This window comes from Pteropus medius, unplaced genomic scaffold, assembly GCF_902729225.1.
Source record: "Pteropus medius unplaced genomic scaffold, Ma_sr-lr_union100, whole genome shotgun sequence".
In the NCBI taxonomy this organism is placed as follows: domain Eukaryota; kingdom Metazoa; phylum Chordata; class Mammalia; order Chiroptera; family Pteropodidae; genus Pteropus; species Pteropus medius.
The window spans coordinates 12,349,027-12,361,559 of NW_024351730.1; positions in this window are offsets into that span (position 1 = coordinate 12,349,027).

Here is a 12,533-nt window from a genome sequence, read left to right on the forward strand (position 1 = left end):
ATTTTATACTACTGTGTTGTACCTCTCTTTTAAATTATTATAATTATTTTTCTTTTAATGCATATATCTCTTAATTTCCTTTTGTATTAGAATCCAAAGGATTTACAATGTCAGTATCAGTATTTCTCCCTGTTTTACTTGTTATAACATGTTATAAAAACTATGTTCAGATTTTTAAAATTTCATTAGACGCTTTAGTAGTTACTTCTTTCAAAAGACATAAGGTAAGGAAAGTATCACTACTTTATAGCTAAAAAAAGAAACAATAGAATGAGTCAACTCTAGAAATCCAAAATGATCTATTCAAAATCTAGGGGCTATAGTAATGAAACATGTTAATTCACCAGAGATCCAGTGTTCCACTTGCCTAGTTATACAGATAGACTTAGGAATTTGAAATGGACTTTCTTGGTATTGCTTTTATATGTAGTTATTCTAAGCCTATTCACTAAGTAGCTAGAAGAGAAAAAACTAAAATTTAGTCATGGAATGCAAATAATAAAAGTAACACATCTTATTGTTAGCAGTCTAAGGAAGAGTCAACCTAAGTTCTCATTCTGTGTATTAGGACAAAGTCATGATAAATAGTTTCAGCTGAATTAAAACATCTTAAAGGAAAGGTAAACTGAGGTATAGAGAGTAGACCGAACTCCATCAAAGAGTATTTGTTTAACAAATTTTTAAGTTTTATTTTGATATGAGTATAGATTAACAGTAAGTAGCAAAAAAAAAAAAAAAAAAAACCCAAACAATTACAATAATAAAGTATAGGGAGAGTATATACATGCTTCACCCAGGTGTCCCCAGTGGTAACCTCTTGAATAGTTCCATCAAACCAGGAGATTGACATTGGTGTACATTCCACAGAACTTATTACAGAAAATCATTTATGTGGGTGGGGGAAGGGAGATATACCATGCTTTGCATTTTTATCATATGTATATATTTGTGCAACTACGACCACACTGAAAATAGAGAACTGTTACCCCACCACATGTTCCATCAGGCTAATCCTTTATTGCCATGCCCCAACTTTCTCCCACCTTCATCTTTAACCTATTGAAATCACCAATCTGTTGTCTGTCTGTATAATTTTACTATTCAGAAATGTTAAATAGAACAATACAATATCTAAACTTTTTAAATTGTTTTCTTTTTTCACTCAGCATAGTGTCTTTGAGATGTGTCCAATTTCTTGTATGAATTCCACATTCTTTCTCCTCTCTTTCTAGGGCTCCAATAATGTGGGTGCTTGATAGATTGTCCTGTATTGATCTACAGGTTAGTTCTTGATTTTTCCTTTTTTAGTCTGTGTTCTCTCTTTTCCAGATTATTCAGATTGTAGTGTTTATTGATATGCTGACTTTTCTCTGTCATCTCCATTCTGCTATTGAGCCCATCCATTGTGGTGTTTGCTTTTTTCCTTCAGTTACAGTATTTTTCAGATCTATGATTTTTTTTTATCCTCAGTTCCTTTGCCAAAATTTTCTTTCTTTCTTTTTTTATCATAATTGCTCATTAAAGCATTTTTTTGTGATTGCAACTTTAAAATCCTTGTCAAGTAATTTCAACATCTCAGTAATCTCAATGTTGATGTCTTGATTGTATCTTCTTATACAAGTTGTGATTGTCCTGGTTATTGGTATGAAGAGTAATTTTTTTTTTAATTGTACTGTGGATATTTTGAGTATTACATAGTAAGACCCTGGATCCTATATAATTTTTTAAAGCAGGCAATTACCTCATTTAGGGTACATTGGTGTTAGATGTTATGTTCTCCTGCTGACACCAGGGTGAAGTGTTTGAAGGCCAAGTGCTGAGTAACCTTGCCTCGCAAAGTCTCATTCAGTCCTGTTGCTATTGGATGAGAATAGAGACTCAGCTCATCACTAGGTCTTGCTTACACAAGACAAATAGAGTGCTAACTAGCCCATCTCCTACTACCTTGCCATGCCTCATTGCTGCTAGGTGTGTGGGTGGCTCACCATTCTGCTGGACACCCATTAAAGTACTCTGATAGGTGACTTGGAGCACTATCTGCTTCTGCTGGGCAGAAAATTGAAGCCCAACATCTTATTTATGTACACTAACATTTACTCTAGCAGTAGAATTACAACATTTTCTGTTTATGGCAGGGGGAAGGTGGGATGGAATATAAACTCCTGTGGTAGGCAAGTTCTAAAGTTGGCACCCAAGATTTTTATCCTTAATCTCTATGACCGTAAGTATAGAGGCTTCTTGCCCATGATTAACTTCTGTTATATAGCAAAATAGATTTTGCAGATGTAATTAAAATTGCTAATCAATCGATATTGAGTTACTCCAAAAGGAAATTTTGAAATCCTGGTGGGTCTAATCTAATTACATGAACTCTGTAAAAGCAAAGATATTTCTCTAGCTAGTAGCAGGATGTGAAGTTAGAGATATTTGAACCAAAAACAAACTAACAAAACAAAAATAGATTTCATATGTCTTTTCTGGCTTTAAAGATGAAAGGGGCCGTGTGCAAGGACCATGAGGAGCCCCTTGGAGCTGAAAGCAACCCCTAACCAGGAGCAAACAATAATTAAAAATAGGATGATGGTGATTGATTATATAAATAAGAGGCTCAGAGATTTTTCTGAGACTAGGGTTTTAAGCTATCTGATTATATCCTTTAAGTAGCGTCCCTAGGCCACTACCAAACCATCTGTTGCGCAGCACTTAGAAGTATGTGAATTTCAGGATGTTGATCTTAATTTAGTTACCCAATGGTGGCCCACATCATTGAACCATTATTAGAAGTTATATTAGAGTAATCCAAAATTCCTGAGTTATCTTGATTCTTAGTGGAATTTAAACAATAATATTCATGATTTGATTTACTCTGAGTGCTGTGATAGCTGAATGTGAATGAGAAAAAAATATAAATGAAGATAATCTGCAGAGATGGATCTCGTTTTATGCTGGGTATAGAGAACATGACTTCGAATAATTTGGCTTGTTTATTCACTGAATCTCTGTATTTTTATATGAATTGTCATTTGAAAACTTTGTTATATAGATTTTATAGATATAATCCTTCGTTATTACAGAGACTTTAAAAAAGGAGAGAAAGCCTCCTGCTAAAGAATTCTTGAAAATTTTTGTTGCAAAGTTGATTTCATGGAAATACAAGGAATGCCCACAGGAACAGTTAGGATGTTGGGCCACTTATCCAGAGTTTTAAAAGCTATTATAGTACAAAAATGAAATATGACTTTAGTGGAAGAAGCAATAATTTCCTGAATGTTAAAGGAAAACACTTAATAGTTATATAAAACTAGAAGTAAACTTGGTTTACAAATGCAGCAATATTGTTCTTAAATTCAGTATTAAAATCAATCAAAACTGAAAAGCTAAAGTGTCATTTACGAGCTATTTCATCAAGGTTCTTTTTTACTCAAATCACATTTGGAGCCTGAGTTGTGTTCTGTTATAGAAGGTAACATTTGCTGAATGTACTGGGTGGCATTTGCATTATGCCCTTATTGAAATTTCAAATCATATTTATAAAGAAAGATTCAATCAAAAAAAATTTCAACCCATTTACTGATATATGCTATATAATCTTCATTACTTTCCATGTTTCCTAAATTATGAGTTTCTTCTAAACTGACTATCACAAAAGGAGAAGAAAATAGTAATTTTTACATAGCAAGAACACATGATTTCAAGGTGATTTGTGCATTGGTGAATATATATTGTTGGCTAGATTTGCTATAAGCATTCCTTTAAATCAATTCAAGACAGGTTTCAGATATGAGATTAAAAAGCATATGAAAAATAGAGATTTTATGTTTATGTTACTGAAGAAGCTTTATTTCCTCCAGGAGTATATTACATTAAAAAAAAATAAAACTAAAAATAAAGATGAAAAATGATGTTTTCTGAGCACCTGCAAAATTTATTATGTCTTTCATTCCTTTTCCAGCATTAGATTTCCATAATCTTAATTATCTTTGCCTATCTTTGCCTATTCATATGATAGGTAAAGAAATTAAGATTATTGTTGGCATGAAAAAAAGGCTTTTTCATATACTGTTGATGGAATTTGAACATATAGATAGATGGATAGATATAGATAGATGTATTTTTAAGTCTATTTCAAGTTCTTCATTAGTGAGGTGGATCATTTGTTTTATGATTCATTTTACTTTTTACTCTCATTTTATTTGAGATGTTTCTTCACTAATAGATTTATTAATGTTCCTTTAATAATAAAATTAATTTGTATACCACCTCTTTTATTCATAGCACTAGATTTTGCATTTATCTTCTAGAATTTTTTTGTGATGATTTTATTTCAATATTAAGGTCTATGTCTTTTGGAATTAGTGTCATTTTTTCCTCAATCTCAATATTTGTCTATATTTATTTAGTAGGTTTTATTTGTTTAAAAAATTAAATTTGTTATCCATATATCTTCAAAATAAAAGTCAAGTTCCAGATGGTTTTACTGGTGAATTTTATGAAACAAGGAGCAAATGACAATAATTTAGCACAAATATTTTCAGAAAATAGAAGGGATGACTAATCAAGTCTTTTTCTGAAACCGTTATGACCCTGATATCAAATTCTGACAAAGAAATTGGAAAAGAAAGAAAAAAATACAGAAATGAACTACTGATAAATCTCAAAATCATTGATGCATAATTTATGATTCTCCTTACACAATATTTTAAACAAATCATAAAGATTTTATTTGTGCTAATTACTATACTTAATATGCCTTAAAGTTACAACTAATAACATGATAAGAAAGTACCTAAAATATTATATAGCAAATGTTAAATTCCCAATAAATATAATTATATTAGTTTCTTAGGGCTGCCATAACAAAATATCATAAAATGGAGGGCTTAAACAACAGAAATTTATTGTTTCACAGCCTGGAGGCTAGGTGTCTGAAATCAAGGCTGGAACAAGATTAGTTCCTTTTGAGGCTGTGAGGAAGGAAAGGATCTGCTCTATGCCTCTTTCCTAGCTTCTGGTGGTTTGTTATCAATCTTTGGCATTCTTTGGATTGTAGACCCATCACTCTAATCTCTGCCTCTATTTTCACAAGGCATTCTTCCTGTGCATATTTCTGTCTCTGTGTTCAAATTTGCATTTGTAATAAGGACACCAGTGTTATTGGATTAGGGCTTATCCTAATGATTATATTTTAATTTGATTACCTCTGTAAAGACACCAACATATCTTTTTTTGAGGATCACAATTAAACCCATTACTGGGAGGAATATATTGCAGCAAATATTGAAAGAATATCTATCTCTCTAAATACTGTGTTAAGATAGCACCTTTATGAGACTGTTCACTGAGCTCCAGCTGGTGGGCTTGAAAGCCAATAAATCTTTAGTACTCACTATCCAGAAGCAATCTAGACCAACTCCTCTTTATCTGCTTTGATTTTGCTCTTAAATTGTTCTTCCACTTCTTATTCCACAAATAAAGCTCCATACTTAACATTTGCCTGGCTTCTTTGATGAATAACCAGGTTCAGATTCACTTTTCTGCTTGACTTTGTTACTGTCATCTAAGAAAACACTTTTGGTGTTTTTGTCTTTTCTCTAAGCCTTTTTGTGATCATCTACCAAGGCCAGTTTTAGTACCATGAAAATGACTTGTTTTACACATTCTCTGCTTAATCTCCCACAAGAAATTCTTTTACCAATATTGCTGAACAAAGCAAAACAATTCTGTGCTCTCTTCCATGTGACAGCACTTAAAAATATTTGAAGAAAATTTTTCTTGTACTATTTTTTTCATTTCAATGACCCATTTAGGCCTCATTTGGCTTACCTTCTTACATGTATTCAAGGACAGATTGAAAATTACCTACGTAAAAATTATTCAGATCTCAAATATTGACTGTGTTAATCATTATTTCTACCAAGTTGTATTTCTCTGCATGCCCTGGATTATCTATTACAATTTATTGTAATTATTTATTTAAGCTTATTCTACCTATAAGGCTATTTTTCTTTTGAGTACAGACATATTATTTAAGTATATTTTTAATTCCAGTATAAGAAATTAAAATTTATAGGCAATCAGTAAATTAAATTCAAATAAATGAATGAGTGAGCAAAAGAATCGTGAGCTCTATAAGTATTATCTTCAATTTGAATAGTCATCAGTTCTTCAACATCTTATTAAGTCAACTCTCTATCTGATTATATACCTAAACACATGCTCATTAGTCTATGCTTTGCTTAAAATGTGGTGAGCAGAACTGAACAAAATGATCTTGATTCTGAAATATGACTTTCAGTTAGGAGTTATGGCAAGTTTTTGTATTGAGAATGACAAGTGGTATTAGAATAATTTAGACCCATATAATATAGTACCTGTGATGGTTAATTCTATGCATCAACTTGGCTAAGGGATGCCAGATAGCTAGTAAAAGATATTTCCTGGGTGTATCTGTGAAGGTGTTTCTAGAAGAGATTAGCATTAAAATCTGTAGACTGAATAAAGCAGATTGCCCTCACCAATGCAGATGAGCATCAGCCAATTTGTTGAGGGCATGAATAGAATAAAGAGGTGGAAGAGGAGGAAATTTGCTCTTTGCTTGAGTTGAGGCATTAATCTTCTGCCCTCCAACATTGATGCTCTTCATTCTCTTTTCTTGGAACTCCAACCAAGACTTGTACCACTGCACTCCACTTCTGACCCCCATTATTTGGCCTTTAGTCTCAAACTAGGCCTTAAACACCATTGATTTCCCTAGTTCTCACTCTTTCAGACTTGGACTAAGTTATATCACCAACTTTTCTGGTTCTCCAGGTTGCAGACAGAAAATGTGGGACTTCTCAGCCTCCATAATTTCATGAGCCATTTATTATAATAAATAAATAAATTATGTTTCTCTGGGGAAGCCTGATAAATACAGTACCCAAATTTTAACTACTCTAAAAAACGGTGTAATTCTTTCTCACTGCAGGCTCTGGAAGATATACTCCAAATGTTTATGTAGGTCCTATAGTAATAGCTGCTCTGTTACATGGCATGCACATTCAGCCTTGAGGTTATCAGTCAGAAGAGAGAAACACTACAGTGGCACAAGTGTGGGGGCTTTTTATCACCAGGTACTCAAAGTCTTGTGTGCTTTTTTGCTCAAAGACCATTGGTTTGAACTCAAAGAACTCCAAAACTAATTGCAAAGCAAACCGAAAAATAGTTTAGTCATGTGCCTTGAAAGAAGAGGAAATTAATTTTAGGGACCATTGGTAGCTCACATATACTGTAGAGACAATCTTTTGTCAGAAAGATTGTTAGAAAGGTATATTCAAGGGAGTGAGATAATGATCTGACTACTAAAGCCAATAAAGCTAACTTTTTTCTGAGAGAGCACTATGGGAAAGGCACTGTTCTAAGTGAATGCATTCATATAATATTCACTTAGAACATATATGTGTATATACACACATATACACTTCACCAAGTAAAATATATATTTATGTGTGTGTGTGTGTGTGTGTGTGTGTGTGTGTGTTTAGTCAAGGCACATGACTAACCTATGTTTTTCAGTATACACACACACACACACACACACACACACACACATATAAACACACACATACACATATGCACTTATTTTGGTAGCTGAACTTTGAACAATCACATTATAGCCTACCCTTGACTACTGGCAGAAGGAGAAATAAAAGAAATAAAATTTCAAAATAAGATAGTCCCAGGAAAGGGATTGAATATAGGAGGATAAGGTATAAAAATTTACAAAAGATTCCATTATTTAATGTATAAATAAGTTTTGAAATCCTGGGAAAGTCATGTCACTCTTCTAAATATAAGAATTATAATTGCAACTATACATTTGTAGAGAATTAATCTTGACTAAATTAGACTGCTTCACCATCTATACCTGAAAAATAGTATCAATTCTTCACAGCAGTATTTAAGATGTGCCATCTTTATAGTGTGTGTTTATATAACATTCCTTTCTAGCCATTCTTATAAAAAAATAAAAGAAATATTGCTAAATATGCAATAAGTGTTTGTTGTTAACATCCATCTAACTTAGATTCTGTGGTTATGGAAGAGCCAAATATGTGAAAAAAACTGTTAAATCCTTTCAAATTTGGGAGAAAATATTACTATAAGAAAATTTATATTATAAATTATATGTTTTTGGCATTATTACATACATAGACTTAAATACTTACACAGTTTTGTTCTTCACATTTATATCTTTAATCCTTACAGTTTTTATTTTTATATAGTGTAAGCTAGGGATTTTATTTTATCTTTTTTTCACAAATAGGCAATTGTTTCAACATCACTTGTTGAAAAGTCTATCATGACCAGATGTTTCCTGCAATACCTCCTCTGTTCTGCACCAAGCTTTTGTATGAAAATGATTCTGTTTATAAGTATTATATTGGTTAATAATGCCTACAGGTATTTGGAAAAAATGAGTCCTCATAGCTAATACTTTTTGCAATTTTATTTTTGTTGTTGTTCTTTATAGTGCACTATTTCATGTAATTTTTAGGATTAACATGTCAGTTCATTAAAAATCTTTTGGGAATTTAAAAAAATTGCACATAATTTATATATTTCTACATTTATTTACGTCTTCTTCTAGGTCTTTTGATATAGATTTTCATTTTTCTCTATGAAGTTCTATATCTTGTATTAAAATTTTGTTATACCTCTGAAATTTTTATTTTTTTGTTTCTTATTGTACATAATACATATTAAAAATAACAAATATTGGGATGTTTGAGACAATAAATTTTTGATATAGATATTGTATGATCTCACATATTACAAATATTTTCTATTACTTTTCTTGAAATTCTTGTGAGGGTAATTATGGTCATGAAGAAGAATTTATTTTTTGTATTTTCCTTTCCAAACAAAATTTATTTTTATTTTTTAACGTCATCAGCTACATATCTGCATTATATTTCTCAATAGAAGTGTGTTTGTCTAGTTTCTAAATTTAAAGTACATTTCACCCACTCTTTTGATACATCTTTTTACTGTTATGGAAGCTCACGTCTATGAACAAGTTACTAAGATTTTTTTAATGAAATACAATTCTTTGTATTTTGCATTGATTGTATGTTTCCATCAATATTATGTTAATGTAGTAAATAATATTGATATTTATTTTAATTATAAATTATGCTTGCATTTCTGAGACAGATTGAACCTGATCATGATGCATAATTACTTTATAAACTTTATTATAATAAATTTGCTCATATTTTATTTACAATATGTTCATTTATGATCATTGGTGGAATTAGATGAAAATTTCAATTTATCACACAATTCATACCTGGCTTTGGCATCAAAGATATACTTGTTTATATAATGAAATTGGGGAATTTCTATTTTTTTCCATTATTTCAATATTTATATAAGATTGGCAATACTAGTTACTTGAATATTTGATAAAATTTGCTAATAAAACTTGCTAATAAAACTTGCTAAAAAATATCTGGGTCTGATGTATTATTTTGGGGGAAAATTTTAAATATTGATTTGATTACGAAATACCTATAAAACAGTATATATTTCTAGTTTTTATATTAGGTTTGGCAAGTTATTTTTCTAGAAAGCTGTACATTTTGCTTATTGTCAAATTTATAACATTTATTTTTTCATAGCGTTTGTAATGATGGTTTTTAAGTCTTTATTTTAAATATTATTTTTCATACCCTTTCTTTAGTTTTTGACTTATCTTGCCAGAGTATGCCTGTTTTATTAGCTTTTTCAAAGAAACATCCTTTTAGTCTATATTTAAGTTACTCATTTTTATCCAATTATAAAATTAGCGTATTCATAGTCTGTACTTGCAAACATACATAACTTATTAAAAAGGGCTTTAACTGTTTAATTATTTGATAGTGTTATATAGAATTTTAAAAGATGAGTTTCCTCAAAAATTGTCAATCTTATTGAGTTCATTTGATAATCTCAGTACTGAGATCATTCTAAAGTAGAACCATGAATCTATGCTATTATTAATCCTGATTTAAACATTAATTTTCTCTTTGGAAAATTAAGGTTGGTCGACTCTCAAAGGTTGATACCGCCAAGGAGTCTGGACGAAATCTTGCATTTTTCTTTCCTCAGATAAATATTTGAGACATTGCCAAGAAGGGAGCACTAGGTTGAGCTATACCACAAGCATAAAATTCTAGAAGTATTTCAGATATAGGAAAGGTCCAGACAGAACATTTTGAGTAATCAGAGTGGAAAAAACATACTATTGGTGAAATGAAAATACAATACAAACTTTTCCTTTTTCTTTACTTTAGGCAAAGCTGCCAAACAAAAAATATGGATCTTCCTCTATCAGTAATGCTGCATCTTTGGCCTTTAAGGTCAGAGTTCCCCACCGGTTAATAGATTTTTCGACAACAAAAGAGAAGCTGGAATCAATTAGAGCACTTTATCATGTCAAAACATTTTTTTTTTTTTTGCAAAGAAGGAAGGATAATTATCATTTGTCTCTAGCTCAGCCATTTCTCATTAAGAGAGGTTTTTATGAACAGCTGAGTTCCATTCTTAAGATGAAGGCTGGCAACTAACAGCTTTGATATCAGAGAGTATTGGGAGATAATCATTTCACTTATCAAAATGTCTGGTTTTTCACTTTGTAAAGTGAATTGCATGACTTGTCAGACATTTCACATAGTTTGCAGACAAATGTCAGTATTGATTTTGTTCCTACTGCTTTCTATGTATGGAATCAGCAGGATACATATAGTTACAGGAAACAAATGTAAGGCTATTTAGGTGAGTAGAGTTTCAGACATTGTTTCTCACCATGGTGTTGGGTACAAAAGTAGCCACAAGGCATTTTGAGGAGTTTTAATGAGATCTAAGAAATCAGATATTTGAAGTACTGATTAATATTCTGTGTTTGGTGAAAGTGGCACAGAGCTGTGGTGCTCCTCTATAGTGCTTTGACTATCTTCCAATTTATTGTTCATCTTCATCATCATCTTCACCCACTGGTGAACCTAAATTAAGTTTATGATAGTTTCTTCGATAAATAGTATTGAAGAAAAAAAAAAACAGTTAAAAGTAAAATGATGGTTTAAAAATTTGTTAAGGACCTTGTAAGATAGGAAAGCTTACTATCCAAAACAGAGATAAGCTATAGATTCGAAGAGCTTATTTGTTTTTTTTCCCCTAAAAGATAATAATACATAAGAAACATATTGAGGAAATCAACTCAAAATGGATTTAGGACCTGAATATAAGACCTGAAACAATAAAATTCATAGAAGAAAATATAGAAACTAAACTCAAGGACATTGAGATTAAAGGAGGTTTTATGAATTTGACCTCAAAGCCGAGAGAAGTAAAAGTCAAAATAAACTAATGGGACTGCATCAAACTAAAAAGCTTCTGCTCAGCAAAAGAAATCCTCAATAAGGTAAAGAGATAAACATCCAAATGGTAAAATATATTTGCAAGCAACAGCTCTGATAAGGGCTTAATATCCAAAATATACAAAGAACTCATATGACTCAATAACAACAACAAAACAAATGATCCAATCAAAAAATGGGCAGAGGACCTGAACAGACACTTCTCCCTAGAGGACATACAAATGGCCAAAAATTATTTGAAAAGATGCTCAACATAGGTAGCTATTAGGAAAATGCAAATCAAAACCACAATGAGATATCATCTCACACCTGTTAGAATAGCTATAATCAACAGAACAAGTAAAAACAAATGTTGGAGAGGATGCGGAGAAGAAGGAACCCTCATACACTGCTGGTGGGACTGCAAATTGGTACAGCCACTATGGAAAACAGTATGGAAGTTCCTCAAAAAACTGAGAATTAATCTACCATATAATCCAGCAATCCATCTACTGGGTATTTATCCCAAAGACTTGAAAACCCATATCCAAAAATATATTTGCACACCGATGTTCATAGCAGCATTATTCACAGTAGCTAGGACATGGAAGCAACCGAAGTGTTCTATGATAGATGATAGACTAAAGAAGCTGCTGTATATATATACAATGGAATATTACTCAGCCATAAGTGGAGATGAAATACTGCCTTTTGCAACAACATGGATGGACCTTGAGATAATCATGCTAAGTGAAATAAGCCAGACAGAAAAAGTTGAAAATCACATGATATCACTTATATGTGGGATATAAACCTAAAAGCAACAAATGAGCAGGACAAACAAACAGAGACTCATGGACATGGACTATAGGCTAGTGGTTGCCAGACAGTAAGGGGTGTTGGAGGAGGAGGAAAGTAGACAGGGTAAAGGGGGTCAAATATAGGGTTGTTGGGGGAGGGAGAATTGGGTAAAGGGAATTGAATTATATGGTAGCTGAAGGAAACTGAACTTTGGGTGGTGAACACACAATAGAATATACAGATATCAAATTATAATGTACATATGAAAATTCTATAATTGTATTAACCCATGTTACCCCAGTAAACTTAATTTAAAAAGATAATCACAAATTGGAGTCTGCAATGTAAAATTTA